Source organism: Alosa pseudoharengus, unplaced genomic scaffold (assembly GCF_046254945.1).
Source record: "Alosa pseudoharengus isolate Yale_2024_CS ecotype anadromous, Long Island Sound unplaced genomic scaffold, YU_APseudo_1.1 YU_APseudo_1.1_scf_1, whole genome shotgun sequence".
NCBI classification, from domain to species: Eukaryota; Metazoa; Chordata; class Actinopteri; order Clupeiformes; family Clupeidae; genus Alosa; species Alosa pseudoharengus.
In genome coordinates, this window is record NW_027468564.1 from 23065686 (window position 1) to 23086429 (window position 20744).

Below are 20744 nucleotides of genomic sequence, written 5' to 3' on the forward strand. Positions count from 1 at the left end.
TTGTTAACAGTCACGGTTTTGTCATAACTCCCTCTGTGCATTTTTGCATTTAGAATAGCTCTGAAACCGGGGGGCAAACACGTCGCAGGGGGGGCGCCAGTGCGTGGATATCTCAATCGCAAAATTAAACGATATTTCTATTGGGCGCCTACCATGGACTAGGCTGGGTGAACTCAGCCTCATCTGCCAGCGATTTCTTTTTCGACTTCTTAAAAGATTGAGCTTGGTCTGGCGAAACCAGATTAACCATGGACCTCATAGTTGCAAAATGCAAGGGAACATGAATCAGCCTATTATTTGCACAAACAATAACGGACAGTAGCTCTTCAACTTGGCCCATTAAGATGTGTATGAACAGTAGCAAAGCATTTCATGAATGCCCTTTTGGACATGTTAGTTATTTGCACCACTGGGTAAAACTGCATTTTGTTTGCAGTTGCCTAGTAACGGGGACGCTGGCCAGATGCGCCGCTCCGTTTGGCCTATTTTTGTTTGATTATTTTCTAATATTTACATAACTTGATTTACATATTTTTCTGATTTGTATATTTTATTCGTTAACATATCAACTCGTTCATTGTTTTTGTGGTTTGTTGCGTTTTTTTCCCTTTCCGTGGTGTTTTTTTGTCTGTTTTTGCCTAAGAGACGGCATTCAATTGAAAGACCGTTATCTCCGTAACATTTAGGCTAGGCCTACTATCCAACTCATCAGCATATGGACTCAGTGGCTGTTTCAGTCGGTTGACTGTCAGTTGGGAGTAAGACTCCTCATTCAATGAACTTAAATGGCTGATGTAGTCGGTTGACTCTCAGCTGTGACATCGGTGGCTGATCTAGTCGGTGGACTGCCAGCTGGCCTAACGCAGGAGAAGGACGCAGCTTGTGCATAGCTCTCTTTGGACTGTGTCAGTGTGAGCATGCCTTGCTGATGTTGGCCCTACGATACACTGCCCTACAACTTTTGCAGTTGTCATCTTTCAACGCGGCTATCAGCGAAAATTTGCTCGACCTATGCCGGGCAACGGGGATATTACGCAGGAAACGCTACATCCATCGAGGATCCGGCCGCACTGTCATCAAGCCGACAACAGATGGTATCCTCCTACCCTGTGTCCCTTCACTCAGGTACAACTCCTCAACTCATCTTCCTGGTGCCTGTCAACAGCGATGGTCTGATGAGCGCGTATCACCAGAGCGTAGGCCAACTGTCGTGTCAACTACAAGCCATCTCATCTACCGAAGTTCTGCCCCAGCGATTACACAGCTAGAGTTGGACTAAGTTAACACAGACTTTTCTTTATTTTAATTTCTTATTTATTTATTTTATTACTTGTTCATTTTTGTTTGTTGTCTGTCTTGTATGTCTACCGTTAGGTGTCTCGGGTACGCTGGCGATTACGCCGCTCCATCAGGCATCTTTTGTCTTGTGCGTCAATTGTTATTTTGTAAATGTGTTTGTTTGTCTTGATGTCGCGGGAACGCTGGCGACTACGCCGCTCCGTCCGGCATCTTTTGTCTTTTTGTTATCTGTAGTATTTATGTAATCTCGGCTTCATTGAAAATGAGGGCTTCCCTCAATGACCCTCCGAGAATAAATAAAGGTTGAATGAATGAATGAATGTTTTAGACTACTGGTATTTAATTTGTGCATAGACAATAAAGCTGAATATCATATTAACTAGATGACTAAACTTATGCATATGTAGAAGAAGAAACATTCACAAAAATCCATGACATGACCTCTCTTCTTGATAGCTGTTGAAAACTGCATGGAACTGACAGGGATTGTTTTGTTTAATAATAAATAAATAAATACATTATGCTGCTGCTTTCCCAAATAAAATGTAGCCTACAGGTGTACCTTTCATCAGTCCAGTTGCAATGGATGGACTGTGATGAACTGCCCTACTTGTGATTGTTTAGAGATTTTAAAGGTTTTATAACAATGCTACACATTTTTTGGCAAGTGCTACAAATCTATTCACCTTTGCAGCGCCAGTAGGCTACTTTGTGTGCGGCCAAACAGACATTCCAAACAAGCATACACACAAGTTTCAAGAGTGGGGGATGGAGTAGAAGATGGAGACAAATTCATTAATATGATTTATTTTTCGCAGCATGGATGTACAGGACTGTGCGGCGGTCATATTTTGTACTGCTATGTGGTACATCTAGTTCACGTTCAATTGCAAGAGAGTATGCCCCTCATCTTGTCTCGCTCACTGTCCCTCACGCACGACACGTGTGCACACACACACACACACACACACACACACACAGGTTGCTAGGTTACCATAGCAAATAGGCTCACCCCAGAAATTATTAGTAGCCTAATGGTAAAATTATTTGTTAGTAGCCTAATGGTATATAGGCTATTTTTTAGTAGCCTAATGGTAAACTTATTTGTTAGTAGCCTAATGATAAATGCTGCAGGTGTAAAAATCTACATAAAACAGATATTTACTTTGATGTCAGGGCTAGATTACAGCATGAAACTTGTTGTGCAAATTAATAAATTGAACTACTTTCCCTCTTCTTCTCCCTCCCAGCACTTTACAACATAGTATGGACAGCTTTGTTTGCCCAGCATCATTTAATTGTTGGCACTGACACTTATAAACACTAAATGGGTAAATAAATAAATGGGCTTAGTTTTGGAGCCAAATGTTGGAGTTAGAATAAATACCTCTCTGCCAATTGCTTGATAATTTACAGCCACATCATTTTTCGTTATGCATTATTTGTTTTGGTTGTTTAAAAATGCAAAAAAATAAAATATATATCAGATTAATCGATTAATTGATCGATAAAGTGCTAGATTAATAGATTACAAAAATAATCGATAGCTGCAGCCTTAGATATATCCATAGATATATATATATATATATATATATATATATATATAGAATGGCTAGATGTCTTATGGCAGAGTCTCCAATGGCATCACCGGACCCACCAGATAGCTTGCCTGTGACAAGATGGCCGCCGGTGATGCCGTTGGAGACTCTGCCAAAAGACATCTAGCCATTCTATATATCTATGGATATATCCATGTATGGCGACAAGTCTCATTTGTACTCTCCACCACTAGTTGGCAGACACCTAGAGCTTTGATTCAAGCTCGGAAAGTTTTCAGGAAGCACTAGTATTACACACGAGAAACACACGAAGAAGGCGTGCATTTCCTCCATAACACAGAAGCGATGCGGCCATAGTTTTGCACAAATTGGAGAAGAAATACACCAAATGTTAAAAAAAGTTCACTTGTGATGAAGTCTTCGGTGTGATATTCACCTATTCTGATTTTGAAGGATAATATCTGCATTTTGGATTCTGAAACATAGTATCTTCATTTTGGAACATCCAATTTGTTTTTCAGCTCTTTCCCTTGTTAGCAAAGATTTCTCTGGATTCTCTGAATGTTTTAATAATATTATGTCCTGTAGATGATTAACTCCCCAAATACATCACAATTTCATGTTAAGAAGCATTCAAATAACATTGTTTCATCATTTGTGCGTACAAGTTTACACAGAGTGATAGACAGTGTTCGAATTATACCGTGAGCTTCGTTGGGTACAGCTATTTAGACTGGTGACGTCACTCTCCATTTTATATAGGCTTGCATATGATTTCACACTTATGGTTCACAGTCAATTTTCCTTCGAAATAAAGGTCATATGACCGTGGCTGGCTGACCAACAAGGTAAAAGAAACTAATCATACTAGCAAGCACAATGCACCCTACACGTTATGGGAAGGGTTGAATTCGGGCAGGGGTAAACACTGTTTCAAGGTGCGCCCCGTGCGTAAAGTTGCGCGCCACAGTCAAAACATATTTTTTGGTATAGCAGTGCATTGCAAACATGGAAATGCATACAGACCAGTAGCACAGAAATGGCAAACATACAACTTAAATTTAAGACCCATAATTGTTTACAGATGGGCTACAGAAAGTCTCCCGTTTAATAGTCAATTTCACCTAGCCTAATACAAGTCCTGCCTTAGGTTCATTTGATTCGTTTTACTTGGATTGCCTAAGCCTACCAAACATCAAGCAAATGAAAAAAATGACTTGTTCGACTTTTGTTCATGGTTTGAATACAAATATATTCACGTTGTTTAGCCTAGGCATTTCATACAATGTATAGATAGCCTACTGCATTGTGCGCAGTTTATATCACAAAACGTTTGCAGGAATACGCTTTTATGACAGATGAATCTCTAATAATGCCAACGAGGAATGACAAGTCCAATTGACAAGTCCAACTGACTTCTTATATGTTCACGTAGCGTTTCAAACAAACTGCAGGTAACGATGCAATTATGGGTGTATGGGCATTTGCTTAAAAAAGGTTGAGAACCACATACAGTACATGCAAAATTCCCTGAATATTAGTGCATATTCCCTCTTGTTAAAACATTAAGAATGAAATTGCACAAAATGATAAATCGCCTGATTACTAGTGATTAGTCTGCTAAATCGCCTGATCAGTAGCCTATATCTATGGAACTTATCACATGGCGTGTGATTGTAGGCCTGATGTTTTTTAAGTTATGCAGCAGCGATGGTCTTGGCCGCTGAGTGGAAGGGAGACCTCCGGTTAAACCATAGCGATCTTGCTGCTCAATGGTTTTTAAAGGTTGGCTATCACTATATTGCAAAGGCAGTGAAATATTAGACAAATGTATGGCTACCGCTTGTTAACCCATACCGCTTGTAAACCCATACCTTTTGCAGCTCTGTGCATTTGTTTTAATTCGTTAGTATCATAGCAAAGAACACTGTCTGAACGTACCAGAGAAATGGTACAGCCCAATGGGGGTGAGGGTTTGAAAATCGTATTGCATTAGATTATATACTGAATTGTTGGTATGTGATGGAAATACTGCATTTAATTACATGCAATATTGGATAACATTACATTTTATTATATTTTTTCAGTACCCCCCAAACTATTATTTTCATTCCTTTTGGGAGGGTCCAAGTCTCATCTAGGGGGGTCGGACTCCCCCAATACCCCCCGTAATTCGAACCATGGTGAAACCTTATTTTCACTTGTTTGTCTTTTTTATAGTACATCTTATGTGTAAAGTGTTGTTTTATCTTTTAGGTCTGCATTGATGTGTGTAGAGTTTCTTGTAGGCACATCTGGCCTTTTAACATCGGCCCATGGACAACAGATGCAAAATAGCCATTTTGGCTAATTCTGGCGCATTTACATTTTAATGTTCATTAATGTGCACTGTCCATGTCTAAATAAACCTTAAATAAAATAAATAAATAAATACATAGATACCCCTACATCTTTACTTCTAAGAGACCCTGCCTCTCTGGGATGCTCTCTTTCATACCCAATCGTGTTGCCACTTACCCTAATTAGTTGTGAAACAGTCTTCCTTTTGTTTTCTTTATCATAACAAAACTTTTTCAGCATTTTGTTACCCCGTCCCATCTTTTTTTGAAACATGTTGCTGCTATGAAATTCGAAATTAACATATATTTTTCGTGAAATAGTCAAATTTGTAACTAATCATATATAGTTGTCTGTGTCCTTTTTGCAACTATATATGAGCTTAAGAGATTTGCAGATTACCACATTCTGTTTTTATTCACATTTTACACAATGTCCCAACTTCTTCTGTTTTGGGGTTGTAGATGTATAACTTGACTGGTGATTGGCCCTGTTACATATAAATAGATACTGGGTCAAAGACATTTGTGCATGCGCACACATACACACACACACACACACACACACACACACAAACACCCATGCACCTACCTTTGACATCAAGATTTGTTTTCCCGCTTGGTTCTGATGATGTGGGTCTGTCTCTCCTCTCCCCCTGACACCAGTACTGGCCCTTATGAGACTTAGTAGCTCTATTGATGGTGAAGGTGTTTCCCTCAGACACTGGGACGCTGCTGGACCCCTTATACCACGTATATGTCCAGCCACTGGGAGACGCTATCACACACTTCAGAGTGACCTTCTCTCCAGTAAACACAGGACTCTTGGGCTCTACAGTCAGCGTAGCCAAAGGCAGCTCTGCAGAGGAGTAGATGGAGAGAACAAGGAGCAAAGGAGAATAAATATGAACTGTTCTCATTACATTAAGACCTTGGTAACAATATAGTAAACATGTCCATGTAATATTTCCCATATATATCAGTATACAATGCTGACATGGTACCTTTTGTATACTATTTCCCTTTCAGTTAGACAACACAATCATCCAAAAAACCTCACTTTCCACTGTAATCTGAACAGTGCTGCTGTACAATGAGTTTGCTGCTCCTCTCTCACTCCATAGCATGAATACAAGCATTCAAGGGGGTAGTCTTTGGCCTATTTCCTCTACTTCATTCACTTGTGTACTGGTAAGCTACTGGCCAGCTCGATCAGGGAGGGAAATGGTGATGGCTTGACTTCCCCCATTGTAAATGGAATATCTGTTTGTATACCAGTGACACCAAGACCAGTCTGTGTACTCTGTGATGTCACACCTCAAAGTGACTTAATCTCCTGGGTAATATAAACACTCATTGAGATTTTGAGTTACTGTATTCTATGGCGGTCTAACATGCGTTTGAAAGTTGAGTATTACACTGGTGTAAGAGTGTGTGTATTTAGATCACTTCCAGATTGGCAGCCATCTGAGAGTTAGTAGGTATCAGGCCTCATAACAACTACCAACTCACTGGGCATTTCAATTTACTGTTAAGATTTGGCTAGTTTTTTTTTCTATTTCATATCTCTCCCTGACACCAGTAATCCCTTTCATTAGACAAATATATGGGCTGGGCGATAACAATATGTCTCTGAATTTTTCTCACCAAATGCAATTTACGGCTTTAATTGACACCCTCCTTCCCCCTATTTAAAAACAAAGTACAAATGACATCCTACTAAAACCAGGCACCAATAGAGTACCGAAGCCATGACGCAGCGTTGCCAAGGCAGCAATTTCACTGGATCTAAACAAATCAATCTAACCATTGAAATCAACCTTTCTTAATCTATTTCAATAATTTGTTTCTAAGATGTAAGTGTATTTTTTTACACTATAGGAATCACATACTACAACTTAAATTCATACCAACACGCTCCTTGTCAATATTGCAATACCCATAAATGAAGACATAATTTATTGATATTTCTTTAGATTTTTTATTTGTAATTTTATTACAACAGAAACATATTAAAACATCACATTTTCTGCCTCTGTCTGTCCTTTCGTGATGAAGGATGAAATCGCCTGTGTGCCCTTACTGGCCTCTTCTGCGCAATGGTTCCGCTGTGTTTTAATGTGCTGACTAATGTAATTTTTCCCTCCGTGGCCTACATTAAAATCAACACGACACACCTTACAAAAAGCGTGGAGGTTGTCGATATGACTGGGTAAGATACACGTAAATTGTTGCGTCCAACATTGCTGAAATGTACAAGTGTACTTCGGTTTCTTTGCGGGGACACCGCGACCGCCTTCAGCTGCCATGTCTATCGGCTCCCTTAAACGCGACTGCGCAACTGGGTTATAGGTTGCCAGGTTAAGGTGACAAACGGGTTGAAATTGTATATGGTGTGTGTGGGTTGCGTGAATATAATGCATTTGATACAATATCTGGCAACTGCTCAACATTAGACAAACATATTGGTCCGATTCATAAAGGAGTTTGGGCCATGCAAATTACGGGAGTTTCCCGGGAGAAATAACAAACCGGGAGGGGTCCGGGAGATAGGGCTAAAAACGGGAGAAACCCGGGAAAAACGGGAGTGTTGGCAGGTATGCTAACATGGTCAAAACTGCACGAAATTGGAAGTGTAGGATCATTATGACACCCTCTGAATGCACGCCAAGTTTTGTGGAATTCCGTTCATGGGGGGCCATACAATAAATTAATTTATGTTACTGTACACCAACTGGCCTGTAGGTGGCCGGACACAGTTTTCTGTGAATATCTCAAGAACCGTAGGGCCTAGGAGGACCACCTTTTTTTAGTAGGTTGGTCTCAAGGGGCCATGTCAACCCATCCCATTACCACTCAATTCATGTATAGCGCCACCTACTTAAAAATTAAAAAGCAAAAAATTACGTGTTGTAATCACAATATCTCTGGCTGACATAGTCAAAACTGCACAAAATTGAAAGTGTAGGATCATTATGACACCCTCTGAATGCATGGCAAGTTTCGTGGACTTTCGTCAATGGGGGGCCATACAATAAATTAATTGATGTGTACATTTAGTGACTGTACACCAGCAGAGTTTTCTGTGAATATCTTGAGAACAGTAGGGCCTAGGACAGGGATGGGCAAACTGCGGCCCGCAGGCCGGATCCGGCCGAGCATTTAATTTGGTTATCAGGCTACTCGCTATAGAGCGAGTTGCGATAGAGACGACGTTGGTTAGCTTTACTGCAAACTGCTTTTCACTCTCCTTTACAATGTCAATCTCAAAACATCATGTTAAATAGAGATAATATCATGTTAAACTAAGTTAACTCTTAGTTATCATCTTTGCAGCAGATCTAACGTGAACATTATGCGATCCATTTAATTGGGAACGCGTCTGCACTCATGAGAGGGAAAGAGAGCCGCAGGTTCCAGCTGGCTTGTCATTGTTGATAATTGATATCTCCTTCTTATAAGAAACTTTTAAAAGGAAATCATGAAGGCAACAGTAGTTCCCACTACTGACCATTTAAAAACTGTGAGAGGGCCCAGCTGTAGGTACAACACTAGCCATAGCGGAGCAGGCAGAAGATCATTGAGAAATAAACGTGAATTAAAGCGACTGTCTTTTGACTGTCACAATTTAGGGTCGGTTGTGCAGCCCGCCGGCCAATTTTCAAAACCAAATGTGGCCCTTGAGCCAAAAAGTTTGCCCACCCCTGGCTAGAGGGTGACAATTTTTCAGGATTCCCGCGGGAGTCCTGCGGTACGGGAGTCAATTTCACTGTTGGTAACGTGATAGGACAGGACGGGCAGAAATCAATGGGAGTGGGCGGGAGGGGAATGGAGCCGGAGATTAAATTAAAACATGCGGTGAGTGCACCCAAAGATTGCAGGGCATTTCTAGAAAAAAGAACCACTTACAACTCACAATACGTTTGTTGATTGGCTACTGCTAGCCGCAGAGTAGCCTATCAGAGCAATACAAAGCAGCTGCCCTGTTCACAAGCCAATCAATCAGCGTCAGCGACTAGGCTACACCGAAAACTGAAGGTGTTTTCTATTGCCATATCAACGTGAGCTAACGTTGTCTGAGATGCTAGTTTTTGTAACGGCAGGAATAAACACACATGGTAACAAAATCAATCTAAACATGCTTTACTCAACACATTAACACTATGATACAGTGTAATTGTCAAGTTGTATGGCTCACTGTGTTCAAAGTCGATCTTAATAACCCTCGTCACCTCGACTAGCCTATCTATGTGGTGGTTGTTATGGGAAACTAGCTGATAAATGGCAATGCAGCTTTACTGTAGGCTAGTGAAGTTCGCAAGATTGGAAAGACGAAATAGCGTTTACATGTCCATTTAAATTATAGCCTTTCTATGAGGAGACTGCTTTTAACTTTAAAGAGGCCTATCTACAATTGACGCAAATAAACCTCATGTCCGGTTTATGGATGTCTGCTTTAGCCTATTGTTGACAGCAGGGTTTTTTTTTACGATTTAAAATGATACTTTCTAGATTTTAATAGGGCCATGTTGAAGAGCTGATATCCGTTATTGTTCGTGCAAATATAAACTGATTAATGTCCCTTGCATTTTGCAACTGTGAGATCCATGGTAGGCGCCCGACAGAAATATTGTTTCATTTTGCGAGTGATATCCACGTTCTGGCGGTGTTCTAAATGTGCACAGAAGGAGTTCCTAAGCTATATAAGGCATAAGCTAGGCCTATTACACAACATAAATTGTCACTATGCTGGCGGCCCAAATAAAATCTCCTACGACCCACCCTTTGGGAGCCAATGCTTTAGACAACATAGGGAACGAAACGGGAGTGGGACAGGATTCGGGAGCCTTTCTCTTGGGATTTTGCAGGACAGGATTTTTTTGGGGGGGCAGTCTTGTTATCGGGATAGGATGGGAGTATTTGTGTGGGCTCGGGATGGGACGGGAGTGAAAATTGATTCCCGTGTCACCCTCTACCCTTGGCCTAGGATGAGCAATTTTTTGCGTATGTTTGCCTCCAGGGGTCATGTTAACCCATTCCATATGTACACATGTGCATAAACAGATATTCACACACACATACATTCACAGTAATCATACATATGACACATACACACACAGGCACACCCACAAGCACATGCACACACACACACACACACACACACACACACACAGTTAGAATCAGATATGCCTTTCAGCTTTTGTTTTTAGCCAGCAGCCAGACCAGCAGATACCCTGACTTTGCTGAATTACTGAAGCTAAGCGGGCTTAGTTAGTACTTGGATAAGAAACCTTCTTGGAAGAGTAAGTTCCTGCTGGAAGTGGTGTTGGCCATAAGCCACCAAACAAATATCAATCCCAATGTCCTATTGCAGTGACAGGGACACTGTATTGCAGGAGATGTTTTCCTTTGCATGAATGTTAAATTGTGATCCTGACTCACCATGGTTGTTAAAGATCCCATGGCACTTATCACAAAGAGTAGGAAGGAACAAAGTAGGAAATGAACACAATTTGACAAGTGTGACTTATTTTTGTGGAAAAAATGCGCTGGACTGGGAAACGGTCATATTTTATACCGCTCTGCGGTACATCTAGTTTTATCATGGGTTTCCTCCATAAAAGAGATCTGCATGTAACTTCACAGCATGCGGTTAAAATCCTTAAAAATTCACGGAGTATTTTGGCTTTATTTTTTAAGCAAAAAATGTCACTCTTAACAGCCGCCAGTCTTTGAGAAGATGTGAAAAATCCACTGGAATTTTGTTTCTTTATATTACACCTGCCAGGGAATCCATGTTATGTGGGTAAGCTACTGCCTAGCAGGTAACGCACGTTTAAATTTAGGCTACTTGGGTATGGCATAAGGCTTGGCTACACAGTGGTAACGAAAATCGAAATCTGCTTTTGATAGCCTACCGGTGCCGCTCCACAAAACGAAAAAATATCTTAATTTGCAGTCTACGTTATTGTCAGTGTTGGGGGTAACGCGTTACAACATACAATTCAAACTTCAGTAATTCGTTACAGTTACTGAATAACTGTAACGTCCATTCCTGCGTTACTCTTGATATCTCTAATATATTGAGTTATTGTTTTCATAGGCATGCAGTGAAAATATAGATTAGCCTAGACACATTATTTCATTGTAGAGATATGCGCAGGACAGAGCACGAATTCTGTCCTTGCACCGCTCTCCCTCAAACAGGTTGCCTTCAGCCCGCACCTCCCCTACGCAAATCAAAACAATGTCTTGTGCAAGAACTGTTCATGCAGACTACAACTGGCACGGTGTAGCCTACACAACTTTGTTAAAAATTGATGCATTCAAGTTAACTTTGCAAAGTTAGTGTTATAGCCTACTTATGACAACGTTGTCAATCGCAAACGCTAATTTATTCTAACGTCTCTATACGGAACTACTTGCTTCATTTGCGGAGGACGAAGAGAAAGCCCCTATTTGATAATTGAGCCAGTAGAGAAATAACTGTTAAGAATTAAGCTGTAGCATAGGGTAGGCTTCTGCAGAAAACAATATTGTTGGCGATTTAATACTATCTAGCGACGTTTTTAACAGGCAAAGCAATAGAGGCTTAGACAACTATGACCCACGTTTTGGCTTTGTAAATGAATTTGCCCTACTTCTTGACTGCAATGTAGTCAATTGACTGCTTGGCAGGTTATTTTTATTTTTCTGTACAATAAACAAATACATCTGCTTTATGCCGCAGGATTACACACTTTGGCCAGCCTACAGAACGGGCACATTTTGGAGAGAATAGAGAATGTATGCACGCCAGAATCCGTAGACTATTTGTGGCGGGTTACCAGCAAACAATGTTTAATGCGGTAACTCAAGACCTCAAACGTTTTCTAAACAATAAAAACAGAAAGGATGCATCGGGCAGCAAATGTAGAAGAGTAATTTCCAGTCGAAGAACAAAAAGCTGAATGAAGCCCAAAGCTATGAAGGCATATCTGGCAAGTTCTTATTTTATGAAGACGTAAATGGTTGCGCTATATGTCAAGTTTGCAAGAAGGAGACAAAACATCCGAGCATGCCACACTATCTAGGGACGCGCTCACACAGCTGTGGTAGCGGGGGCAGGAGGATTACTGTCAGCGCATGGCTTTATATAAAATTCTTCAACAGAAGCCTTATTAATAAAAGGCCTGCCTCGAATGCAGGCTTGCCCAAAATAAAGGCCTGTGGTTTGTGCAGCCTAGAGTAAGTAGGCCAAATAACAGACCCGCCACAATATGCAGTATGATGATTTTTTACGAGAAAGATGTTTTTGGTGCCCTACGCGTGTAAATGGGCTATGCATTGGGTTAGACACCAGGGGCCATATTCACAAAGCCTTTTATCTTACCACTAGGAGTACTCCTAAATAGCAATAAAATATTTTAGCTAGGAGTTTTTCTTATTAAGTTATTCACAAAGCCTTTCAGACCTACTCTTAGTAAGAAAAAATGACAACTCCTAAACTAAGAGTGAGTCTTTGTTGCTATGGATGACGTCATTACTCATGCACGAGCTTGACTGAAGTGACCACCTTGATTGGCTGATGATTGTAACGCGGGAAAGATTCCAAACACCTCCCTTACGATGATGAGTGACAGGTGACAGGTCTGAGAATGCGTGCGCTACACAAGGACAGAAGATGATGAATAACTGAATAAAAAGGCCTAGCCTAAATGAATCAAGAGTAAGGCAAAACAAATAGCCTAGTAGCCTGATGAAACATATGCATTGATGCAGTATCTTTGTAACATTATTAAATTAATCTGTTATTATGCCTATGCCTACGTTTGCAAAGAGGAGAACATTTAAATTTGATTCACAATAACATTGCATTTAATTTACATGTTGACAATGAGTTGCCTAGTTTTGGTTGTTGTTGGTGGTGTTATTGCATGTTAGTTATGCCTACAATGCAAAATTGAGTTAAATGAAGCTAATGAAACATAGGGTTCTAGACCAGACAAAGCGTGATATTGTAGCCATTTGGTACATGGCTACACTGGACATGCAACTGTGTTCTGTTCCCAGAGCATATGCGTTGTTTGTCTATATCTGCAGCGTTAGGGTCTTCTCTACGAGGAGATTGCTAGATCCGCGGAGAAGCGAAGTTAGAGTTCATGCCCATGCGTCTGTCACACGTTGGATAATTTGCGACACAATGAATGGTATGGTAGGCTATTATAGAACTGCTGGTCGAAAGAAAAATAAACTAAACGTTTTCCAGATTTGGACATATTTCTTAATTTAGTGTGATCAAATAAAGAGGCATAGCCTACAACTGGGGGTAGTGATAGCCTACAAGCCTGAACTTGAGACAACATTCAGAATGCGGTGGAGTTAAGTTTCGATTCCACATTAAATATTGCAATGTTCTACCGCCAGGGGGGCAGTGTTGATCTACTTTCAGCGATGACAGACATTCGCCAAACAGCAGACGGCTGCACTCTTCACAGACTTAACAGCCTCTATATATTTTTTCTGGTGACTCAATTGACGAATCTTTTGATATATGATGTTTCACGTTAAATATGTTACTCTTTCATATTTTTATTTTGTAATTTTTTTACATCAATATGGTCGTCACTGACAGGGACGTGCACATACATTTTGAGGGGCAGTTGCTCTGAGAATAACAGGGTCTTTATTAAAATATATATACACAAAGAAGTAAAACACTGAAATACAGCACTGAATCACTTTAACTACTACTAATAATAACACAGAAAAACATGACTTGAGTCATGAAAATGCCTACATCAATATCCCTATCAATATCCTATGAAGTCACTGATAGGTTTCTCCAAATTTGGGCTCATCATCTGTCCAATTACATATTATTGTTATAGCCATTATCATTATTATTTTAATGCCCACTAGTGGTATTTATGTTCTGCTCAGGCAAGATCTTTGAAATGACCTCTAAAATAGCCTATGTTTTTTTAGATTACAATTATTTAGCATGCAGCTCTTTAACCCTGTACTTTCTAGCATGGTCCTCTCATCTCATATTTGGTGATTATCACTTAAGCCTACCTGCCCTATGTGCCTCCTCCTGGTCCACATTTTCCTCACATAGTCTGGAGGCTTGTGACTGCTCCTCATCTTAAATGTAATTATGAAACATTGCCATTAGTAGGCTACAATATGAGTCTGATTAATTAATCAATTCACTTACACAGTGTCATGTCATCTTTATCACAGTGCAAAGTCTGTCTCACCTGCTGGTTGGCTTTTTCGCAGCCAACCCTTCAGTGATGTGCTGCCCTTTGCTGCCTCCCTGAATTGTATGTCCCTCTCCTGAGTCCGCCTCTTTTCAGTGGGCATCTTGGCTTCAAACACGCTCCCCTGTCGACTAGCGTGAAGCAGCAATGTGTAGGCATTAACCTGTTCCGAGAAGCACCACTTTACCAGAATTTAGAAACAAAGTATCAAAAAAACATCAAATCCATGTTTACCCATGTTTACATGTCAGCAACATTAACGTATAGCCTATAAGCTATAAGTTTTTGACTCTCCCTGTGCGCAAATTTTGTGTAAAATATGGACACGTTTTAGACTTCTCCTGCCCATTGCAGTGTGCGTTTCAGTGCCTGTGTTTCATGATCTGAATTCTTATAAGAATAGACAAAAGGATACACAATTAGGCAACACATTTTTATTTGATTTATTTGCTGGCGATCGTGCCTCTACAGACACTTCAGGTAGGGGCGGCCACAGTCCAGTGAAATGCTTGTAAAACTTAAACACTTTGAAAGTCTACTAAATGACTTGGGCAAAGGTAGCAAGATAACATGGTAGCCAGATAACATGTTCAGCCAAGGCCGTAGTCATGATGTCAACATTGGGGGGGACCAAATCTGTGGTGGGGTCTGAGGGACCCCCAAACAGAATTTCAATACATTTCCTACCATGCAAAAATATTATTAAAAATCACAAACAAGTCGTTAGTTAGGTCAGTCAATTAGGTTATTCCAAACATTTGACGGACACAGATGCCCCCCCCCCCTCCGTGAGTTTTGTGAAAAGAGAAGGGTGGAGAAGAAGCAACTTCACTGGTCCATCCTAAATATCTTATGATAACCTCTATATTACACAGAATGTGGTTCTTTGACTTATTACTTACACCTGAAGCCTTAGACTCATAGGTTTGGAGCCTAATAAGATTTTGTCTTTTAATTTAGATTTTATTATGCTGGCGGCTAATCACACAATTTTAACGTAGTTTGAAAGGGACAGGATTCAGGAATAGGCTACTAAGACAGGCCCCTCTTCTGTCTGACTCACCTCATGTTACCCCTGTATGCATTATAGACTGGCTTCTGACAGAAATGACGTTTTGTGCCAACATGTAGAAACACTAGGCCTACTACAGCCTTTAATTGGTGAATGGAGGTGCAAATTCCTTTCTTTGGTTATTGTCCGCGATTCACATTAACTGTAGGCTATCACGTATTGTAAACGTCACCACATTTGATCACGTTTTGCCTGCATGGATGCGCGATTGAGTGCGCATCTAAATAATATGCAAGATGCAACAATCATTTTGTGAAAATTGTACCGGTAGCTTTTGCGATATTGTTGACAGCCCTACCTCACCACAGTAGGGTGCAGTAAATGGAAGCTTTTGATAGCGCACGCCACTAACGAAAAACGGAAAATCACCAGGACAAACCACTCAGGGGTGTAGGCTACTCTGGAACCATAGGTCACTAATTTGTGCGTTATTTACGTTTGATTACATTTCAGATACGTGTTGGTTTCCTGTAGGCCTAGTATAGCACTTTATTCTTTCTTTATTTTTCTATGTCCGAATATTGGGGGGGACATTTTGGTCATATTTGAATATTGGGGGGGACACGTCCCCCTCAATGTCTATGGTGACTACGGCCCTGTGTTCAGCTATGTTAACTTGTTACAATGATAAAAAACATTAGCTGACTTCTTTTAATCGTACAACTCAAGTCAATTTCTGTAAGTGCCGTCAGCTGGTTTGTGGCACAAGCAGGTAGACGTCTGGTTATCAAGCACACAGTTCAAATTATTAGTGGTTCGATACCCACGTGGAGTTAATTTATGCTATTTAGTATAGGCTGCACGATATATCTAAAATCTATCGTTATTGCGATATCAACACTTGCGATGGACATACCGTAAAGATTACTTAATTTTCGATACATTTCGATACATTTTCTGTGCCGTGCGCATTCCATACAGTCTATGGTGTATTCACATTCTGAATGTCAACATATTTTACCAAACCGATGCTGTCACTCCCTAGAAGCCCGTCCCCTACCAGTTTAGGTGTGTGATGTTTTAGGTGTTGAGGCTGGAGCTAATGTCGTGATGGCTGAATATAGTGAGTCGAGAGAGGTAGGCTACACTTGGGTGAAGAGGAATTGGTGACTAAAAGGAAAAGCACGTCTATTATATGGGAATATTTTGGTTTTATGAAGGATGACGTGTTACAAACACAGCGCCAAATGCGTTCTTCTCCACCATGTTAAAATAAACAATTTCTTTCGTTATCGTTATATCAGAAGATATCTGTCTTTCACTGTAAGGCTTGTATTTCATGTTTGCATTTAGCAAAAGCCCCAGACAGCAGCAGAGAGGTAATCAGGATTCGTTTGTAAAAGTTGTTTAGCCTACTTCTTAGACTGGACTGTGCGATTGCAGCCCAGCCCAATTACTTTCACTTTCCGCTGCCCTCGTAGTCGGCATGCCGGTAGCCTAATAACGTGGGATGCGCAGCGTATGAGGTTACAGACTGAGATGACCGCCGCGATATAGCTTAAGTAGCTTTTTTGCTAGGCCCATCGAAGGCTGGCAATGTGGAATATTCCGCTGGTTGGTGCACAAGTGTTCAGATTGGCTGTCTATCCGTCTTTTACGAGGATTTTCTTGGAGATCTTCCACACAACTTCGATAGCCTAGTCAGTAGGTCTCTTAGCTGTCCACTTTCATCAGGCCATATATAGCCTAGGCTACATAATATTTTACATTGTTTGTAGAAAATTATACATTTATTTCTGTAATTATACACCCCCCCCCCCCCAACCCTACAGTCTATGCTAGCAGAAAGCAGAATGGACATTAAATATACTGCTCAAAAAATGTAAGGGAACACTTCAATCATACACTGGATCGGTACTCTGACACTGTTTGGTTCTGAGCACAAGTAAAACTTTTGAGGCGAGTGTTTTATTTTGCAAGAACTGTCAGACATTCTGTGAATGTAGTTTGAGAATGGAGAAAAGGGTGGAAGGTTTCAAAAAATGTGTTTTAACAATTGTGGAAACCCTAAGTGTTCCCTTAATTTTTTTGAGCAGTATATTTAAATATCGCAAGTTATATCGTTATCGCAGTACTCAATAATGTTATCGCATATCACATGTTTTCCTAATAGAATTCTCCAGAATATATCCCGCCTCCTAACTTCCGTATCCATCCAACTTCCGGGCGTGGATTGTCTATGGGAAATAACATGGCGTTTTGAAAGATCGTACCTGTCAAACTCTGTAGGTGACAAATTAAAAAAAGCTGCTGGGTAGATTGACCTACACACTTCTGCCATCTAGTTTCCACTGGATTTTTTGATTTTCGGTGCCGTTTAAGTAGTATAGTCTATAGTATTGTAGCGTCGGTGGATGTACATGTCTAACGTTGAATGAGTGTCTCCCAGAATGCAGTGCGAGTGAATGCTAGAATGTGTAATGTCGATTATAATAGTTGTAGTTACGTTTACCATGTTGTGTATTTGTTAGCGTGTTAGTCTCTTTAGTTGTACCTCATGTGTTTATCCTCGTGTTGATGTGTGTGGTAAACCCTTATTGTGTGTAGTATGTGCAGCTGAGACTACCCCTGTGTTGCTCTATGTAGTTGTCTGTGTGCGTCCGAGTCTTCCTGTTCCAATAAATGGCCGTCCTGGCCAAAGGTGAATCTTGTCTGAGGGTGAGATCGCTACATTGGTGTCAGAAGTGGGATGGGCCCCTCCCGGGGCGCGAAGATCTACGCCAGATCAAGATGGAGAAGAAGGCCGAAGACCAGACCAGCAAGATGGCGGCGGACCTCAGCAGATGTTCCAATGGTCCTTTTAAGGACTAGCCAGCTCGCCGAGCTCGCCACTTCGGAGGATGGAGGACCTGTCGGCCCGGCGCGGGACCTGTGCAGGCGACCAGCGGGACCAGCCCTGCACAGCCGACGAGAGCTGCCAGCGCTGGAGGAAGCGGCCCGGGCAGAGGAGTTCCTGGCTCGACACCGATGTCGATGCTGCCGTCATCCGAGGATCTCATCCATAGAGAGCGCGAACTCTCTGACGACCTTGGAACACGACCACAGCGGCCGGGTTTACACCGCCAGCTACGGAAGGACTTCCAGAGCGTCAGCTGCCGGTCGAGAGTGTGATGGAGTCATAGCTGCTAGTTCGGGAGCTTGCGGTGCTCCAGCTAGTGACCAAGAGGGTAACGTCGACCTGTAGAGCCTTGGGAGCTATCGTTTTGTGTACTGTTTGAGATTTTAAGTGCGCACGTTCCGGTTGACGCAAGTCTGCGCAATGTTTTTCATGTTTTGTGTGAGTTTCTGTGTGTCCCGAGCCTACTGAGAGGGTCGGGGTCTCCATTTCCCGCCACAGTGGAGCATCGTTGTGCTCGAGAGACAGCCGACAAAAGTTCTACAAGAGGGCAGCGCGAGGAGGGACCTCGACGTGGACTGCTGACCGCCTGGAGATCGGCACACTGTGGACAGGTGGCAACGGCCACGAGCTGTCACAGTAGCCAGAGGGGGCTACCGAACGTCCAGGGGTTCCAGCGTATCCGGGGGTTCGGCTTGCAGTGGGATTGTTTGCTGCTGTTTCAGGTAGCGCAGCTGCACGGCGGGAAACTGAGGGCCCAAGCGACACCACGACCCACGTCTGGCCGGTTCTGGTGCTTGTTCGGGGGAGAACTGACGTGACAGAGGCAGCCGAGAGCCCTTCCAGTCGGGAGGGGTTATCGTGCAGCCGGAGGCTTTCCGGTCACTTGGACTAAGCACTGGGACTGACACCGACGCAGCCGCGAGCGGTGAGCTGAGCTGTCATTGCCGGGGACGACAATGGCTCGGGAGGGGGTTATGTAGCGTCGGTGGATGTACATGTCTAACGTTGAATGAGTGTCTCCCAGAATGCAGTGCGAGTGAATGCTAGAATGTGTAATGTCGATTATAATAGTTGTAGTTACGTTTACCATGTTGTGTATTTGTTAGCGTGTTAGTCTCTTTAGTTGTACCTCATGTGTTTATCCTCGTGTTGATGTGTGTGGTAAACCCTTATTGTGTGTAGTATGTGCAGCTGAGACTACCCCTGTGTTGCTCTATGTAGTTGTCTGTGTGCGTCCGAGTCTTCCTGTTCCAATAAATGGCCGTCCTGGCCAAAGGTGAATCTTGTCTGAGGGTGAGATCGCTACAGTATCAATATCGTGCAGCCCTACTATTTAGGTGTTTGTTTTCTGGGTGGCATATTCATGGTGCAGTGCATGTAGTACTACAGACAATTTTTCCATTTAAACATGTAATGCATATCTGTGTTCGTCTCTAGTTTATATCAGAAAGTGACAAATCTGCAAGCAGCCGCATCTGTCAAAGACTCATCATCAATCGTGAAACGTCATCAACGCAGCCAGTTAACATGGGAGCCAGTTGCCATGTAACACCGGTCACGTGCAGCGCTGCAGCCACGTAAACAGAGTTTCCCCTTCCCCTACTGACTTTCACCTTCGGTGCCCGAATGGAAGTGAATGAGGCTTTGCAATTATTTTTATCTAGGCCTACATGAAATTCTGCATCCATTGTACGATTTATTTATTTATCCCCCCCCCCCCTCGGAAGGGCAATGTGAGTCGAGAAGGGCATATGGGCAGTTGCCCGGACAACCTGAGCAACCCCCTGCACGTCCCTGGTCACTGACATCAAAACATGGTGGATGCACACAGGGACAAATATAGGGGTATAGCCCCATAAAACAGAATTGTGGAGTACACTCTATTACAAAATAATGTAAGTTTATAAAAAGATTCATAATTACACATACTGTATATGCTACAATATGTCAGTCTTAATGCACACACACAGAAAGATACAGGCATCAACAAAAGAGAAAATGAAAGAGAGAGAGAGTGCAAGAGAGAGATAATCGAATCCCTATCCTCTCCACAACTCCTGACTGCTGAGAGAAGTGTTGGCTATAATTAACAAAATATGCTATTACTTTAAGATACTCTTAGTTTAGCTTCTTATTCAGGTCAGTTGTTCAGAGAAAGTCAATACACTTGAATAGTTGGACAATGGTTCTGCTGCCTTTTAGTGGTCTACCAATTCACAGGATCACTTTCATTTCCTCAAATGTTGAATCTCAGCATAAGATTCACTTTCCTTTCCTCCATGTTCAGTCACGACCAGGCTAAATGTTACCCGGAAAGACAACTGTTCTAGTACATAACAATCTTTTCACTTTCCAAATGTTTACATTCAAAGATGGTGTCTTATGTGCAGATGA